Source organism: Ovis aries, chromosome 2 (assembly GCF_016772045.2).
Source record: "Ovis aries strain OAR_USU_Benz2616 breed Rambouillet chromosome 2, ARS-UI_Ramb_v3.0, whole genome shotgun sequence".
NCBI lineage: Eukaryota > Metazoa > Chordata > Mammalia > Artiodactyla > Bovidae > Ovis > Ovis aries.
In genome coordinates, this window is record NC_056055.1 from 193,841,765 (window position 1) to 193,857,788 (window position 16,024).

The window sequence follows — 16,024 nt, forward strand, 5'->3', positions numbered from 1 at the left end:
CTTTTCCTATGAAGAAATCATGAACACAGCATGCTTTACATTATCCTTTGATTTTTTTTCACAATATCTTTTGATATATAAATTCCCATGGATGGGAACACAGATAATGAGTCATGGAGATTAACTGGCCAAGCAATCAGACTAGTGGTCTTTGTTCCACAAAGGCTAAGAAAAATGCGCATCATTCATTCTAAGATAAAATAACCCTCAGTTGTGAACAGGAAAGTCGACATCCCTTAACTTAAATGCTGACAACTGATAGATTTGCTGTACTGCACATAGGTGAGAGTTATAGCTTTATTTTAGGTGAGTATCTGAGATTTGGGAACATATGATTATGAAGAGTCTGAGACTGGCCAATTAAGTGTTGATAGAAGCTTACCATGAAGTGTGGTTACCATCCATTTTAAACTTTCAGAAACCAACAGTGTGGTAATAAGTTTAGTGATTTGAGTGTCTTTTTTGTCTACCTGCAATACAGAAGGAAGTGGAGATACACAAAATAAACTGCTAAAAATCTGAATGGGTGATGAAGGCCATTTATCAATGCAAGATCAAACATACTTTTAGGGGTTGTACATTCTAAGAGTAGTGGGGGAAGAAGGAGGAGGAGGAAGGGGAGGAAGAGGATAATGAGGGTGAGGAGAATAAAAGGGATGGAGGAAGGGAGAGAAAAGGAATTAGAATATATTCTTTTTAAAAATCAATTTAGACATTTTTAGAAATGAAATTTCAGTTCAGTTCAGTCACTCAGTCATGTCCGACTCTTTGTGACCCCATGGACTGCAGCACACCAGGTCTCCCTGTTCATCACCAACTCCTGGAGTTTACTCAAACTCATGTCCATTGAGTCAGTGATGCCATCCAACCATCTCATCCTCTATTGTCCCCTTTTCCTCCTGCCCTCAATCTTTCCCAGCATCAAAGTCTTTTCAAATGAGTCAGTTCTTCACAGCAGGTGGCCAAAGTATTGGAGTTTCAGCTTCAGCATCAGTCTTTCTAACGAATTTTTTAGGACTGATCTCCTTTAGGATGGATTGGTTGGATCTCCTTGCAGTCCAAGGGACTCTCAAGAGTCTTCTCCAACAGCACACTTCAAAAGCATCAATTCTTTGGTGCTTAGCTTTCTTTATTATCCAACTCTCACATCCATACCTGACTACTGGAAAAACTATAGCTTTGACTATATGGACCTTTGTTGGCAAAATAATATCTCTGCTTTTTAATATGCTGTCTAGAAAATCAGAAGCCAAAAGACATTGTAGGTGGGGAAATATAAGTAAAAATTGAATTCCTACAGTAATGTCATCTCTGAAGAAATTATCTTTATCCATTTTGAAGTATTCTTCTAGAATATGTAATTAAATAATAATATTGACTTCTTATATTTTAAAAAGGATGGAAAGTGAAAAGTTTGTTAATTGCTCAGTTGTGTCTGACTCTTTGTGACCCTATGGACACAGTCTGGCCAGGTTCTTCTATCCATGGAATTCTCCAGGCAAGAAAACTGGAGTAGGTAGCCATTCACTTCTCTGGGGGATGTTCCCAACCCAGGGATCAAACCTGGGTCTCCTGCATTGCAGGCAAATTCTTTACCATCTGAGCCACTAGGGAAGACCCCCTCCTAAATCAAGATATGTTATTTATTATAATGTTACTTTCATGAATTACTAAAAATATTGACACTTAAAGTGGTTAGAGTACTAGAAGACCTAGATATGAGTGTGACTTTATTGTATTTTAGAAGAACGTGTATTTTATTCCTGATTATAATGTTTTACATTGTGGACAGTATGAATAATTAGAATTATACAAGGAAAAAATTGACAAACCTATAATTCTTTCACACTGTTTATAGGTGTTATCACTTTGGCACATTTTCTTTCAGTCATTTTACTTCTCTCTTTAAAAAATATACATAACACGTGTACACCCGTGGCAGATTCATGTTGATGTATGGCAAAACCAATACAATATTGTAAAGTAATTAGCCTCCAACAAAAAAAATAAAAATAAAAATAAAATAAATTTGAATGGTCTAACAACAAAAAAATAAACATATACAAATTTGTGTCCTAATTTTTTAAATAGTTCATCAGAAACATTTTTGTATGTGATTAAACATTTGGTAAGAATCATTTTAAATGTTGTATAATATTCCATTATGTAAATGGGCTCTACCTTTAATGTTCTGTTTATTTGTATATTTATATTTGCTATTTTCAATGACCTCAGAATGGACAAACCTTTTTGCATTTCAGAATATTTTCTTAGCAAAGAACCTTATGACTGTAATTATAGAACCAAAAGCTAAATGTATTATACACTGTTACGGCAGACAATGACTAACTGTTTGCCAGACTTGTTTGATTTTCCTCCTGGGTACAGAGATAGAGTGCATTTCTCAGCCTTCTTTGCTGTAAGGTGTGCACTCAAGAAGGAATTATTTCCAGAGGAACATGGGGAGGAGTGATGAAATGATGTACAGTGCTTCCAAGTATGGCCTCTAGTCACCTCACACAGTGCTCAGCCTCTCTCTCCTTTGCCTGCTGGCTGTATGTCAGTGCAGAGGGAGCTTGTATGGCCTTTGTTGAAGACAGCAGAACATCTGTCAGGCTGTTTCTGAAGGTCCATGAAGCGAAATAGCCCTAGTTTGCACTGCCTCTAATTGATATTATATGGGTGAGAAATAAAATTCTATTATGGTAAGCTATTAAATTTGGGGGTTTTATTCATTTTACTACCAGCGTAATCTTAACTAATAAGGATGTTGGCTTTGGAAATGAGCTACAACTCTCTAATATAAATCTAAGAGATGTGGACTCAGCATTGGGTAGTAAGGAAACTAAAATCAGAGGATGGCGAGATGGAGACCCATGCAATACAATGGAAAAATATGTGTTAAAATTGTCACTGAAGATAGTTTGAAAGCAGATCAAGCACTCTCTAAGCTGGTAATTCTAGGGAAAGAGACTAGAAAGCAGAATTATGTGATGTTTATCAATTGTTACTAGGTTCTGTTAGAAAGATATTAGAAGAAAAAATGGCTCAGAAGATAGCTGGATGATTTTCAAGCAGAAATAAGAAAATATGGAGAGAAAAGAAATGTGGGGCATCAAAGTGTCGGAAAAGCTAACATTTCTAGACCCTAAACAATAGAAAACAAGATTGAAAATCCTTTTAATCAAGGACCCCATGACAAAGACCAGTTTATAATATTCAGGGCATAGCATTCTCTCCCAAGACTCCCATGCTCTGTATGACCTCAATGATGCTAGCATTAAGTCGTATGTATGTGAGAGAGGCATAGGGGTGAGGAAGCAAGGAAAGATATCAGAGCTAATAATTTTATTTAAGAAAGAGATTTGAGTGGTATTCCTGGCATGTGAGACTGAGTGGTAAAAACATTGCCAAAGAAATCATAAACCTGGAGTAAAAAAGCCTTTGGCTGCTTGAGCCTTCAAATCATTCTTGGACCCCTAAACTTGCCTAAGCAAGAAGTGGGCTGAAAAAGCTATTTGGTCTCATGGAAGGAGGCCTCGCACTTCACTGAAATTATGACCAAGATGGAAATGGACAAGGAACCATCTCCCAGAGGGAAAATCCAAAAACCATGGAGGAAAAATTGAGAAGAGAAGCCGCCTACAGAAAGTAGAATCAAGGTCAAGGCAAAGCACGTCTGCACCCTGGAGGAAGGAACTTTCAGTCAGCGTAAATGCTATTAGAGCAGTGACTCCCACGTCCAGAATCTTCCCTGTTTTGAATGAGAGGATTTATTTATTTATTTTTTGTAATGATAAAAAATGCTGTTTGGCAATACAAAGAAATGAAGTACTGATAGCGTCACAGAATGGATGAACTTCAGAAACATTCAGCTAAGTGAAGGAAGCCAGACACAAAAGACCACATATTGTATGATTTCATTCCTATGACGTATGGAAAAAATGCAGGTCTACTGAGTCAGAAAGGAAAGTAGTGGTTGCCTGGTATTGAGGTGGGAGTGAGGAATGATTACAAAGGGGCCTGAGTGGGCTGTTGGGGGTGCTGGAAATATTCTAAAACTGGATTGTGGAGACGGTTGCACAACTGTTAATTTACGTAAAAATCGTTTAATTGTGTACTTAAAACACGTACATTTTAAGATGTGAGAATTCACCTCTGTAAACTTTTTTTTTTTTTTTTTCCACTTGCTGGTGAATGTGGAGGAATATAAGGAGGAAAAGTCTTCCCAGATTGCCCAGTCATGAAGAACCCACCTGCCAATGCAGGAGACATAAGAGATGGGGATTTGATCCCTGGGCCAGGAAGATCCCATGGAGAAGGAAATGGCTGCCCAGAACAGTATTCTTGCCTGGAAAATCCCATGACAGAAGGAGCCTGGTGGGCTACAATCTTTGGGGCTGCAAAAAATCAGACGCAACTTAGTGACTGAGCACAAAGAAAGAAATTTGGAATAATCTGTGGAGAGTCATATGGTACTATATGTAAAAACTTGAAAAATTCAAATGTTTGTTTTCTCTTATCCAACAATTCCGTTCCTAGGAATTTATTCAAAGGAAATATTTGGATACATGCTGTAAGATCGGTTCTTTTTCTGTGTGTGTGAAATTGTCTACAATATTGAATAATTGAAATACATTTAATTATAAGTTAAATAATTAAATGTCCATCAACAGGGGATTGGTTAAAACATTAGAATATATCCAAATGTTGAAATGACCTACAAGTGTAGTTTTTACATGGAAATCTTAATGTATTTTTGTAGAAAACTATTCAACAAGAAAAATGCAGTTAAAGGATGCTACTTATGGTATGGCCCCATTTATGTTTGCTAAAACACAGGGGGATAAGGGTGTAGGTTTTTACTGTTCCTGAAATAACATGAATTTTTTTCAGCCACCATACATTATCAGAGAAATAGCAACAAAACATACATACTTCAGAAATAAGCTTATGTTAAAGCAAAATAGAAATCAGATTAAAATTTCATGTCTTTGATATGTTTGTGCTACAAACTCAGTTTGACTAAATTCAGGGATATCCCCCCTCCAGTTTGAAAATAGTTCAATTTACGTGCAAATGTATAACTCATTTGATGTTCAACAACCCATTTGACATACATTTTCATATTTTAATTTCTTTGACAGTGATGAAGTAAATCTTATAATTCACATTTATTTAATTTTTCCTATGGGCTGATTCTAATTAAAAGTACCATAAATAAAATTTGATCTGGGTTCCGGAGAAGATTCGACTCTGCAATATAATACATAGGATCATTTAAAAAAAAATTAACTAAAATAGTCAGATGTGGTTTGAATAGGGTCACTCTTCCAGGTCTAATCCTTTACAATCACCTAAGGCACCCCACTCCAGTACTCTTGCCTGGAAAACCCAATGGATGGAGGAGCCTGGTAGGCTGCAGTCCATGGGATCGCGAAGAGTCAGACACGACTGAGCGACTTCACTTTCACTTTTCACTTTCATGCATTGGAGAAGGAAATGACACCCACTCCAGTGTTCTTGCCTGGAGAATCCCAGGGACGGGGGAGCCTGGTGGGCTGCCGTCTATGGGGTTGCACAGAGTCTGACCCGACTGAAGCGACTTAGCAGCAGCAGCAGCAGCAGCAGCAGCAAACAAACCTGAAAAGGAAATATTTAGAGGTTAAATTCCTATCAGGAAGTAAAGAATTTGTGTATTTCCTTTATTGAAGAAAGTAAATATTTAAGGAGTTTTTACATCAAATTACCTGGGAAAAATAAATGTGACTCTAATAGCTCTTTCTTATAGTATGTTGCAAACATATTTGCTTAGAGGATTTATGACATTTGTTTATTGGTGCTAAACTCCAAATTAAAGTACCTTTCTGTATATCCTGTACAAATCTAGGATAGAATTGAGTAAATATGTCAGATAATGTGGGCTTCCCATGTGGTGCAATGGTAAAGAATCTGCCTGCCAATGCAGGAAGTTCAGGAGACATGAGTTTGATCCCTGGGTTGGGAAGATCCCCTGGAGTAGGAAATGGTAACCCACTCCAGTATTCTTAACTGGAAAATTCCATGGACAGAGGAGCCTAGCAGGCTATAGTCCATGGGGTTACAAAGGGCTGGACACGACTGAGTGACTGAGTGCATATGCATACATGTCAGATTATGTATTAGAATTTTCTGAATAGATTAGAACTGGTAGTTGGGGCATACTACAAAAAAAAAAAAAATTCCCATTTATTTTCACAGCGTCTCTGACATTAAGCAGCAGGTAGAAAGCTGTGTGTTAGAAAGTAGTGCTGCCTTGCAGTTTATTTCAAAATGGAGCAAAATTAATATTGTTGTTGTTCAGTCACACTCAGTCATGTCCGACTCTTTGCGACCCCATGGACTGCAGCACACCAGGCTTCCCTGTCCTTCACCATCTCCCAGAGCTTGCTCAAACTCATGTCTATTGAGTTGTTGATGCCATCCTACCATCTAGTATTCTGTTGACCCCTTCTCCTCCTGCTTTCAATCTTTCCCAGCATCAATTCAGTTCAGTTCAGTTCATTTCAGTCGCTCAGTCATGTCCAACTCTTTGCGACCCCCTGAATTGCAGCATGCCAGGCCTCTCTGTCCATCACCAACTCCTGGAGTTCACCCAAATCCATGTCCATCAAGTCAGTGATGTCATTCAGTCATCTCATCCTCTGTCGTCCCCTTCTCCTCTTGCCCCCCAAACCTCCCAACATCAGAGTCTTTTCCAATGAGTCAGTTCTTTGCATCAGGTGGCCAAAGTATTGGAGCTTCAGCTTTAGCATCAGTCCTTCTAATGAATATTCAGGATTGATTTTCTTTAGGATTGACTGTTTGATCTTGCAATCCAAGGATCTTTCAATAGTCTTCTTCAACTCCACAGTTCAAAAGCATCAGTTCTTCAGCGCTCAGCCTTCTTTATGGTCTAACTCTCACATCTATACATGACTACTGGAAAAATCATAGCTTTGACTAGATGGACCTTTGTTGGCAAAGTGCTGTCCTGCTTTTTAATACCTTGTCCAGGTTTGTCATAGCTTTTCTTTCAAAGAGCAAGTGTCTTTTAATTTCATGGCTGCAGTCGCCATCTGCAGTGATTTTGGAGCCCAAGAAAATAAAGTCTGTCTCTGTTTTCATTGTTTCCCTGTTAGCCATGAAGTGATGGGACCAGATACCATGATCTTAGTTTTCTGAATGCTGAGTTTTAAGCCAGCTTTTTTTACTCTTCTTTCACCTTCATCAAAAGTCTCTTTAGTTCCTCTTTGTTTTCTGCCATAAGGGTGGTGTCATCTGCATATCTGAGGTTATTGATGTTTCTCCCGGCAATCTTGATTCCAGGGTGTGCTTCATTCAGCCCAGAATTTCGCATGATGTACTCTCACATAAATTAAATAAGTAGGGTAACGATATACAGCCTTGATGTACTCCTTTCCCAATTTTGAACCAGTCGATTGTTCCATGTCCAGTTTTAACTGTTGCTTCTTGACCTGCATACAGATTTCTCAGGAGGCAGGTAAGGTGGTCTTGGTATTCCCACCTCTTTAAGAATTTTCCACAGTTTATTGTGATCTACACAGTCAAAGTCTTTAGCATAGTCAATGAAGCAGAAGTAGATGTTTTTCTGGAATTCTCTTGCTTTTTCGATGATCCAATGGATGTTGGCAATTTGATCTCTGGTACATCTGCCTTTTCTAAATCCAGCTTGAACATCTGGAAGTTCTTGGTTCACGTACTGTTGAAGCCTAGCTTGGAGAATTTTGAGCATTACTTTGCTAGCATGTGAAACGAGTGCAATTTTGGGGTAGTTTGAAAATTCTCTGGCATCATCCTTCTTTGGGATTGGAATGAAAACTGACTTTTCCAGTCCAGTGGCCACTGCTGAGTTTTCCAAATTTGCTGGCATATTGAGTGCAGCACTTTAACAGCATCATCATTTAGGATTTGACATAGCTCCGTTGGAATTCCATCACTCCACTGTCTTTGTTTGTAGTGATGCTTCCTAAAGCCCACTTGACTTGGCATTCCAGGATGTCTGGCTCTAGGTGAGTGATCACACCATAGTGGTTATCTGGGTCATTAAGATCTTTTTTTGTATAGTTCTTCTGTGTATAATGACAGGTATGTTGATAAGTTGGTAGATATTTTAAGTTCCAGGTTATTGATAGAAACTATGAATGTAAAACAATAAAACTTTAATTGAGAAGTGACAAATGAGTAATTAAAGTTTGTTTGAAACCAATGAATATTTATGACAATAAAAATAGGGTGTGTGTATGAGTGGAAGAGAGAAATATTTAGATACAACTCACAGGACATTAATTGCCTGAAAAACATTGAGTTGGCCAAAAAAGTTTGTTTGAATTTTCCCATGCCATCTTATGGAAAAATCTGAATGATCTTTCTGGCCAACCCAATAGAAAATATTGGGGCTTCTTGAGAAATAAAGCACTGAACTTTTGGTTTACTTAATAAAAGAAACTATTCCTTTGAATTAAGGGCTTTTCTTGCAATATAATACAGAACTATTATAAATTTTTAAACAGATGGTATTTAGAATTGTCCTAGCTTTAGGACAATTACCATTTTCTCCTAGCTTTAACATGGAATAGGAATGTCGTAGGAACATCATATATTTTGACTGGGTACTGTGCGTAGTATCATATTCTTATCCTTTTAGATCAGATGCTGTTAAAAAATTTTTTTGTGTGTCCGCACTGGCTTCACGTGAAGTGAAGTGAAGTGGCTCAGTCGTGCCCAACTCTTTGCGACCCCATGGACAGTAGCCTGCACCACGCTCCTCCATCCATGGGATTTTCTAGGCAAGAGTACTGGAGTGGGTTGCCGTTTCCTTCCCCAGGGAATCTTCCTTACCCAGGGATCGAACCCAGGCCTCCCGCATTGTAGACAAACGCTTTATTATCTGAGCTACCAGGGAAGTCCATGTGGGATCTTATTAATAGTTACCCACTCAGGGATGGAACCTGTGCCCCTTGCATTGGCAGTGCAGAGTCTTAACCACTGGACTGCCAGGGAAGTCCCCTAGATGCTGTTTTTAAACTTCAGCTCTTAAGCAGGAGAAGCATTTGCTTGAGAGGAAATCCTGGGGTGCAGAGGCAGCAAAAGGACAGGGCAGCTCACATCAGTGTTACTGCCCCATCTCCTTAACATTCACTTGCCCAGCTTCTTCATTGCTATTTTAGCCTCTAGGGCAGTGGTTCACAGCTTTGGCTGCATATTGCAATTTTCTGGGGTGTTTGAAAATCATGATGCCTGGTCTCACCTCCAGGAAATCAGACTTAACTGGCCTGGGGTGTGGCTGGGGCATGAGGCTTGAACAAATCCCAGGTGATGCTGACTTGCAGGCAGTATTGACAGCCAGGGCTGCAGGCAGCAGTTTTCAGAATGTGATCCCAGGACTGACGGACAGCAAAGCGGCACCAGGGAAATGTGTGAGGAATGCAAAGTCCTGGGCTTCACCCTAGACCTCCTGAGTGAGAAGCCCTGAAACTGGATCCCAGCTATGTGTGTTTTACCAAGCCTTCCAGGTGATCTAATGATGTACACTCAACTTTGAGAATCCCGGCTTAAAGAAATGAAACTTCCATTGGTAAGACTGAAGTAAGCAAAGACTGGGGCAACGTGATCGTTGTTCACCTATCTTTTTTTAATCTTTAAAAGTGGCTGATAATTTAAGAGGATTTTGAAGGCTTTTCCCGGGTTCTATTCCTTCACAAGTTTGATTGTGTAGCTGATGACATCACACTGAGTATGTCTGTTATGAATATTTTCCGTGACTTTTCTTCCAAATTGAGTATTTTTACGCTTGTCAGCTATCTGGGTGTAGAAAATAGTGAATGATGTCTTTAGCTGTACACAATAGTGACCGATGTCTTTAGCTGTACACAATAGTGACCTTACATATCTTCTGATAAACTGTGAGGACTGAATCTAAAGAGAAAATCTTACTGCTGTCAAGCAACTGGGGCTTCTTTTTTAAGATCCTTAAATTATTTTCTTTGATCATTGTAACTGTATGTCTAATTAAGACCCCGAATCAAAGAAATTGTTTGATAAAATATAAATGCTAAGGGAATACTAAATAGGTCATCTTTTTTAAGGAAGAATCTCTAAATGCAATAACCTTCATTTGTATTAGCACTGCTTGTCTCGAATTACTTTCCCTCCTATGTATTTCACACATTGTATTAGTCTTCTATTGCTACTATACCAAATGACCACAAATTTGGGTCAGAATCTTGATATGAGTTTATGCTGGGCCAAAATCAAGGTGCTGGAAGGACTCCATTCCTTTGAAGCTCTTTTGTTTTTCTTTTTAAAAATTTTTTATTTATTTGTTTTAATTGGAGGCTAATTACTTTACAATATTGTGGTGGTTTTTGCCATACATTGACATGGATCAGCCAGGGTATACATGTGTTCCCCTGCTTTAGGAGGGTCTTGCAGAGAATGTTTCCTTGCCTTTTTCAGGTTCTAAAGCCTTCTTGCATTCCCTGGTTTATGACATCCTCCTCTTTCTTCAAAATGAGCAGTGTATCATCTTTAGAATACTCTCTTTTTCCCATTGTAACATCTTTTTTTCCCCTGATCCATAAGCCTCCTGCTAATAAAGATCTCTGTGATTATATTGAACTCACCTATCTCATCCAGGATAACCACTCATCTCAAGGTCTTTAACTTCATCATAACTATAAAGTTCTTTTTGCCATGTAGGATTCACAGATTCTAGGGATTAGGATGTGAACATCTTTAAGGGGCCATTACTTATTCAACACACATGTCAAGAGACAGAAAAAGGTAGCGAACATGTCTTGATAAGTTGCCCTTGGAGACTAGACTGTAGTGGAGAGTAGAAAAGTAACTTCTTAGAGAGATCCACAAGGATCTCATTTCAGATTGTTGTGTACTTGAAAATCACTTGGGGATATGTAAAAAAATAAAGAAAAGAAAAGAATATTCCTGAGCCCTGTCCCCAAAGATTCTGCTTCAGAGGTTAAGCCTGGGGAACTGCACTTTACCCTAGGCACGTTCACATCCCCCCTCACCAGCAGTGCTCCCAGAGGCAATTTCATTGGTTGAAATGCAAACCAGTATAGCCACTATGGAGAAGAGTCTGGAGGTTCCTTAAAAAACTCAAAATACAGCTACCATATGATCCAGCAACTTCGTTGGCAGTGCTGGTGGTAAAGAACCTGCCTTCCAGTGCAGGAGACATGAGACAAAGATTGATCCCTGAATTGGGAAGAATCTCTGGAGAAGGGTACGGCAACCCACTCCAGTATTCTTCCCTGGAGAATCCCCATGGACAGAGGAGTCTGGTGGGCTGCAGTCCTCGGGGTCCCAAAGAGTAGGACACGACTGAAGCAACTGAAGCGACTTAGCACACGTGCAATTGCAGAATGAGGGGAGAAGCTGCCAGGAGGGAGGGGTGAAGACACAGAATCCAAGACGACTCTACAGCAGCGGCAGCATTAACTCTGGGTTAACATCAGAATTACTGAGGGAACTGTTAAATAGTTTTCTTGAGCCCCACTCCAGGAGGCTGTGATTCCAGAGGTCTGGGAAGGGCCAGGACCTGTGTTTTTGAAAAATCTTTCAGATAATTCTGACTGAGAACCATTGCCCCATCTTAATAGAATTCCTCAGTTGTTCTCAGCAGTTCTACCTGATCCAGCCTTACCCAGAGGAATATCCTATTTTCTCGTATTTGAAAACAATCTTCCTGGCTAATATTCTTTTTCTTTATGACTGATTAAACGACGAGTCATGTTAAGTTTTTATTTTTGTGTCCCCAGAGCCTGGCACACAGTGGATACTCAATAAATGTTTTTGGAATAAGTCAGTGATTCTCAGGTTTCACCCTGTGTGATAATCACCTGGATAGTGATAGTGTGAAAATGAGAGTCACTCAGTCGTATCGCCTGTAGCTCTTGTTAAAACACAGGTGGTTGCACCCATCCCCAGAGTTTCCAACTCAGTAGGCCTGGGTGGGGTCCAAGAGTGTGCATTTCTAACAAGTTCCTGGGTGCTGCTGGTGCTGCTAGTCTGAGTACCACACTTTGAGATAGCTGGAATACATAGAGTTTGAATTGGTAAAGCTCTAATTCTTTTATTACAAAATGAAAAATTTTTATAGATGGTTGAAAGATTTAAAACTTTTCCAGTTTTTGAATTGGCCTTAACATTTTTCATCCCTTGTATTTTTTTTCCCCTTTAAAAATTTTATCCTCTTGAAATTGAAAAAGAAAACCGTATTTCTCCAGTAACAGCTTTCCTGTGATATTTTATTGTTTATTTCTCCTCTATATGTGAATTCTCTTGAAACAAAACACTTGGAAATAATGGAGGAGTTCTTACTGATAATTTTTTCATATGTGTCATTAGCATTGCAGATGCATAATCTAAAAGTAAATTATCTTTTAATCTAAGGCTTTAGTTTAATTTACACTTTTGCTTGTTTGGTTAGTAGTTTTTTTAAAATAATTTTTTAACAAAAAAAATAAAGTGGGTGAAAATACGAAGTTAGTCATATATGCATTATGAGACCAGTTACCACTGGAAATGCACAGCGCAATTAAGAAAGATGAGTACTACTGAGTGATTTGTCTGATTTTCCTGAGACTTGACAGTGCATACTTTTTATTATAGAGATAACTATAAATTCATTCAGCATATATTTTCAGGAAATTGTATTTCTTTGAACGAATACATGATTTTTTCCCCCTATATTTATCTAGCTAGAGATTATACATGGGGATTGATAGCCCTTATATGTAGTTTTCAACCTAAGAAATCCTTTGTAGGACTTAAGGATAGCTTCCTTATTCATACAAAATTGTAACAGTATGCTTTCTTTGTAAAATATTCCCTAAAGATTGGATCAGCTTTGCAGCCTTATGCCTTTGAATCTGGGTGTACTAAGAGTTTCTGATGGTGAAGTAATAAAAGGTATTGATTTTATTTATTATACTCTCATGAAAAGGCTGTATAGCCAGATTGGTGGGATGGAGGATTACTAAAAATATTGTATAGGGTTAGGAAATTTGAATTGTGTGTACAGTGCTGAATCTGAGCATATTGCTGAGTTGAAGGCAGGCATCTTGTAAACAAACTCTTGCAGCAAACCACTCTTGCAAGGACATTAGTCATCAATACATTTTTATTAAGTGCATGCCATGACTCCAGCACTGTGTTAAATCATCTTCTATCTTAAAAGTTTGTCTTTTGCATATAAATTGGTAAAAAATTTTATTACCCAAAATACTCAAGGTAAAAAATTTAAGATATAATTTGCATACAATGAAAATGACAGATCATAAATGTACACATAGATTTTGACAAGGCGTATACTCCTGAATTGCAACCCTTGTCAATCAAGACATTTTCATCACTCACTAAGAAAATTGCCTCAAATCATTTCCCAATCAACCCCTCCCTCCCATAAATAACCACTGATCCAATTTCTGTCAATGCACTCTGTGTCTGTCTTCTTTCACTAAGTACAGTACTTTGAGATTCATCCTCGTTATGTGTATCAGCAATTAGTTCCTTTTAATGGCTGACTAATATTCCATTGCAGGCGGCATAGGCAAATTTCCCACATGCTGAATCTTCCCCAATGGAATGAGAATGTTGATAGGATATGAGGGCTACCCTAAGTTTTCTCCACTCCTCATACATTTAGGCCATTTTTCCTGAGAGTTGAAACCTTTCACTTCCTTCATCAGTATCACTAGGGTCCCACGATTCGATCAGAATTTAAATACAGGGTAGAGGACCAGCATTTCTAGCAAGCTCTCCATGGGGTGCTGAACATCCCGTATGAACGTTAATGACTGACACTCTTGCTTTAAGCAAATATTTTGCAAATATAAAGGACTGAGGAAAGGGCTAGAAGAGTAAAAAAGAGTAACCAAATTTCTTCCAATAATTCATGGTGATGGACTGGACTAAGCAAATTTCCAAGATTATAAGAAGATTGTGGGGGGGTGACAGGGGCAAGAATCTTTCCGCAAAGGTGGGAGAAATGTAATTAATTAGAGGGGAAGTGGAGAATGGGACTTGAGCAAGTGGCTCCTTTCTGTGCTTGATAAGATGGCTGGGGGCAAAACAAAGGCAAAGGTGAGAAGCGAAGAAAGTAAGACAGCCTGTGGGATCTTACAGGGAGAAAAAGCAGATTTCAGTTTACCTAAAGAACCAACGCTTCCCTTGCTTTCCTTCCAGATCACTCTTCTCCCATCTGCTGCCTCCCTGAGGGCTGCCAACCTCACCTGTTTTTCCTTGTTGTTTCCTCCCAGCAGAAATGTGAGTACAGTTCAGAATTAAAAGAGCAAGTATATCAGTGCTCCTGAATCACTCGTTTGAAAACACAGCCCAAAGAAATGGGATCTTTTCTCTCAAGTGCAGTGATAAGGTGCTTAAATGCCAACATGATAAGAACAGGATAAATAATAGCAACAAGCCCTGTGATACACCCCAAAATGTCAGACTGGTGTTACATGCTGTCCAATGAAATGTTCTGGATGATCTAGGGGTTGGGAGGGGGATGGTGTATACTTTTCATTCATACAATTTATTCTTTTAAAGTGATAAACTGCTGTGAAATGTTTCTATCACTGCCGTGAAGTGTCTGGCTATCTCAGTCTTGCAGTCTTGGCACAGACACTGTGCACAGATAAACATATGTCTCGTATTTCATCTGTCTTTGTTCGATGCTGCTCAGGCATATCTCCTTGGCTGCCAGCATCACCCAGCAGTCCTGGAGGAAGGGGCTCAGAGTGTCTCTGGCTATGTTGTATCAACAGGCTAGTGCATCCCCACCCTCTACTCACCTTAGGTCTTTCCTCCTTTCTTCTCAGAAATCAGAGAGACGATGGGATAACTGAAGTCATCCTGATCTTTATCCTAGCCACAACTTCCCTCTTCCTCAAGGGAAAAGCTTTTGCCTATACTTATAGGCCCATTAGGTATTTTAGAACATAAGGTGGTTACACATCATTTGCTAGTGGAATATAGTCTAACAAAAATACAGAGTGATCTTCACTTTCATTTAGTGTCTGTTGTTAGTAGTAATATTGATATATTTCATTGTGAAAATGTGAAAAAAAGTGTTAGTAGCTCCATGGTGTTTGACTCTTTGTGGCCCCATGGACCGTAGCCCGCCAGGTTCCTCTGTCCATGAAATTCTCCAGGCAAGAATACTAAAGTGGGTAGCCATTCCCTTCTCTAGGGATCTTCCTGACCCCAGGATAGAACCCAGGTCTCCCACATTGCAGGCAGATTCTTTTATCATTGGAGCCACCAAGGAAGCCCCATATTTCATTACACTATATTTTACTGGTATTATTTTGAAGTTATTATATATTATACTTATGAATAAGTGATTATATTTTTTAAATGTTAAAAAACTTGAAATGCTTTAAAATTAAAAATGTTGAAATATCCCAGCTCTGTCTACTGAACAGACCCAGTAACAATGACTTCTCAGTAATCACGAGAATGTTGGCAGCTATTGACTAAAAGCAGTAGCAGGGGAAGGTGAATATATAAGGTTTTGGTAAAGGGGGAGTTCAATAGCATTAAGCACTCTTTTTTTTTCCTTTTTTAAAATTTATTTTAATTGGAGGCTAATTACTTTACAATATTGTGGTGGGTTTTGTCATACATTCACATGAATCAACCATGGGTGCACATGTGTTCCCCATCCTGAACTTCCCTCCCACTTGCCTCCCCATCCTATCCCCCAGGGTCATCCTAGTGCACCAACCCTGAGCACCCTGTCTTATGCATCAAACCTGGACTGGTGATCTATTTCACATTTGATAATATACATGTTTCAATGCTATTCTCTCAAATCATCTCACCCTCGCCTTCTCCCACAGAGTCCAAACGTCTGTTCTTTTCATCTGTGTCTCTTTTGCTGTCTCGCATATAGGGTCATCGTTACCATCTTTCTAAATTCCAGATATATGCATTAATAAACTGTATTGGTGTTTTT

At 38.9% G+C, this 16,024-nt stretch overlaps 1 protein-coding gene across 1 annotated transcript in view; it reads left to right on the top strand.

Annotated features, from left to right (window-relative positions):
• The first annotated feature begins 9,367 nt into the window (after nucleotides 1–9,367).
• NABP1 (nucleic acid binding protein 1) overlaps nucleotides 9,368–16,024 on the top strand; it is a 133,093-nt gene continuing 126,436 nt past the window's right edge. The window contains exons 1-2 of the mRNA XM_060410147.1: nucleotides 9,368–9,616; nucleotides 14,251–14,331. The gene's annotated coding sequence lies outside the window, so the exon portion shown is untranslated. The remainder of the gene's footprint in view (nucleotides 9,617–14,250; nucleotides 14,332–16,024) is intronic.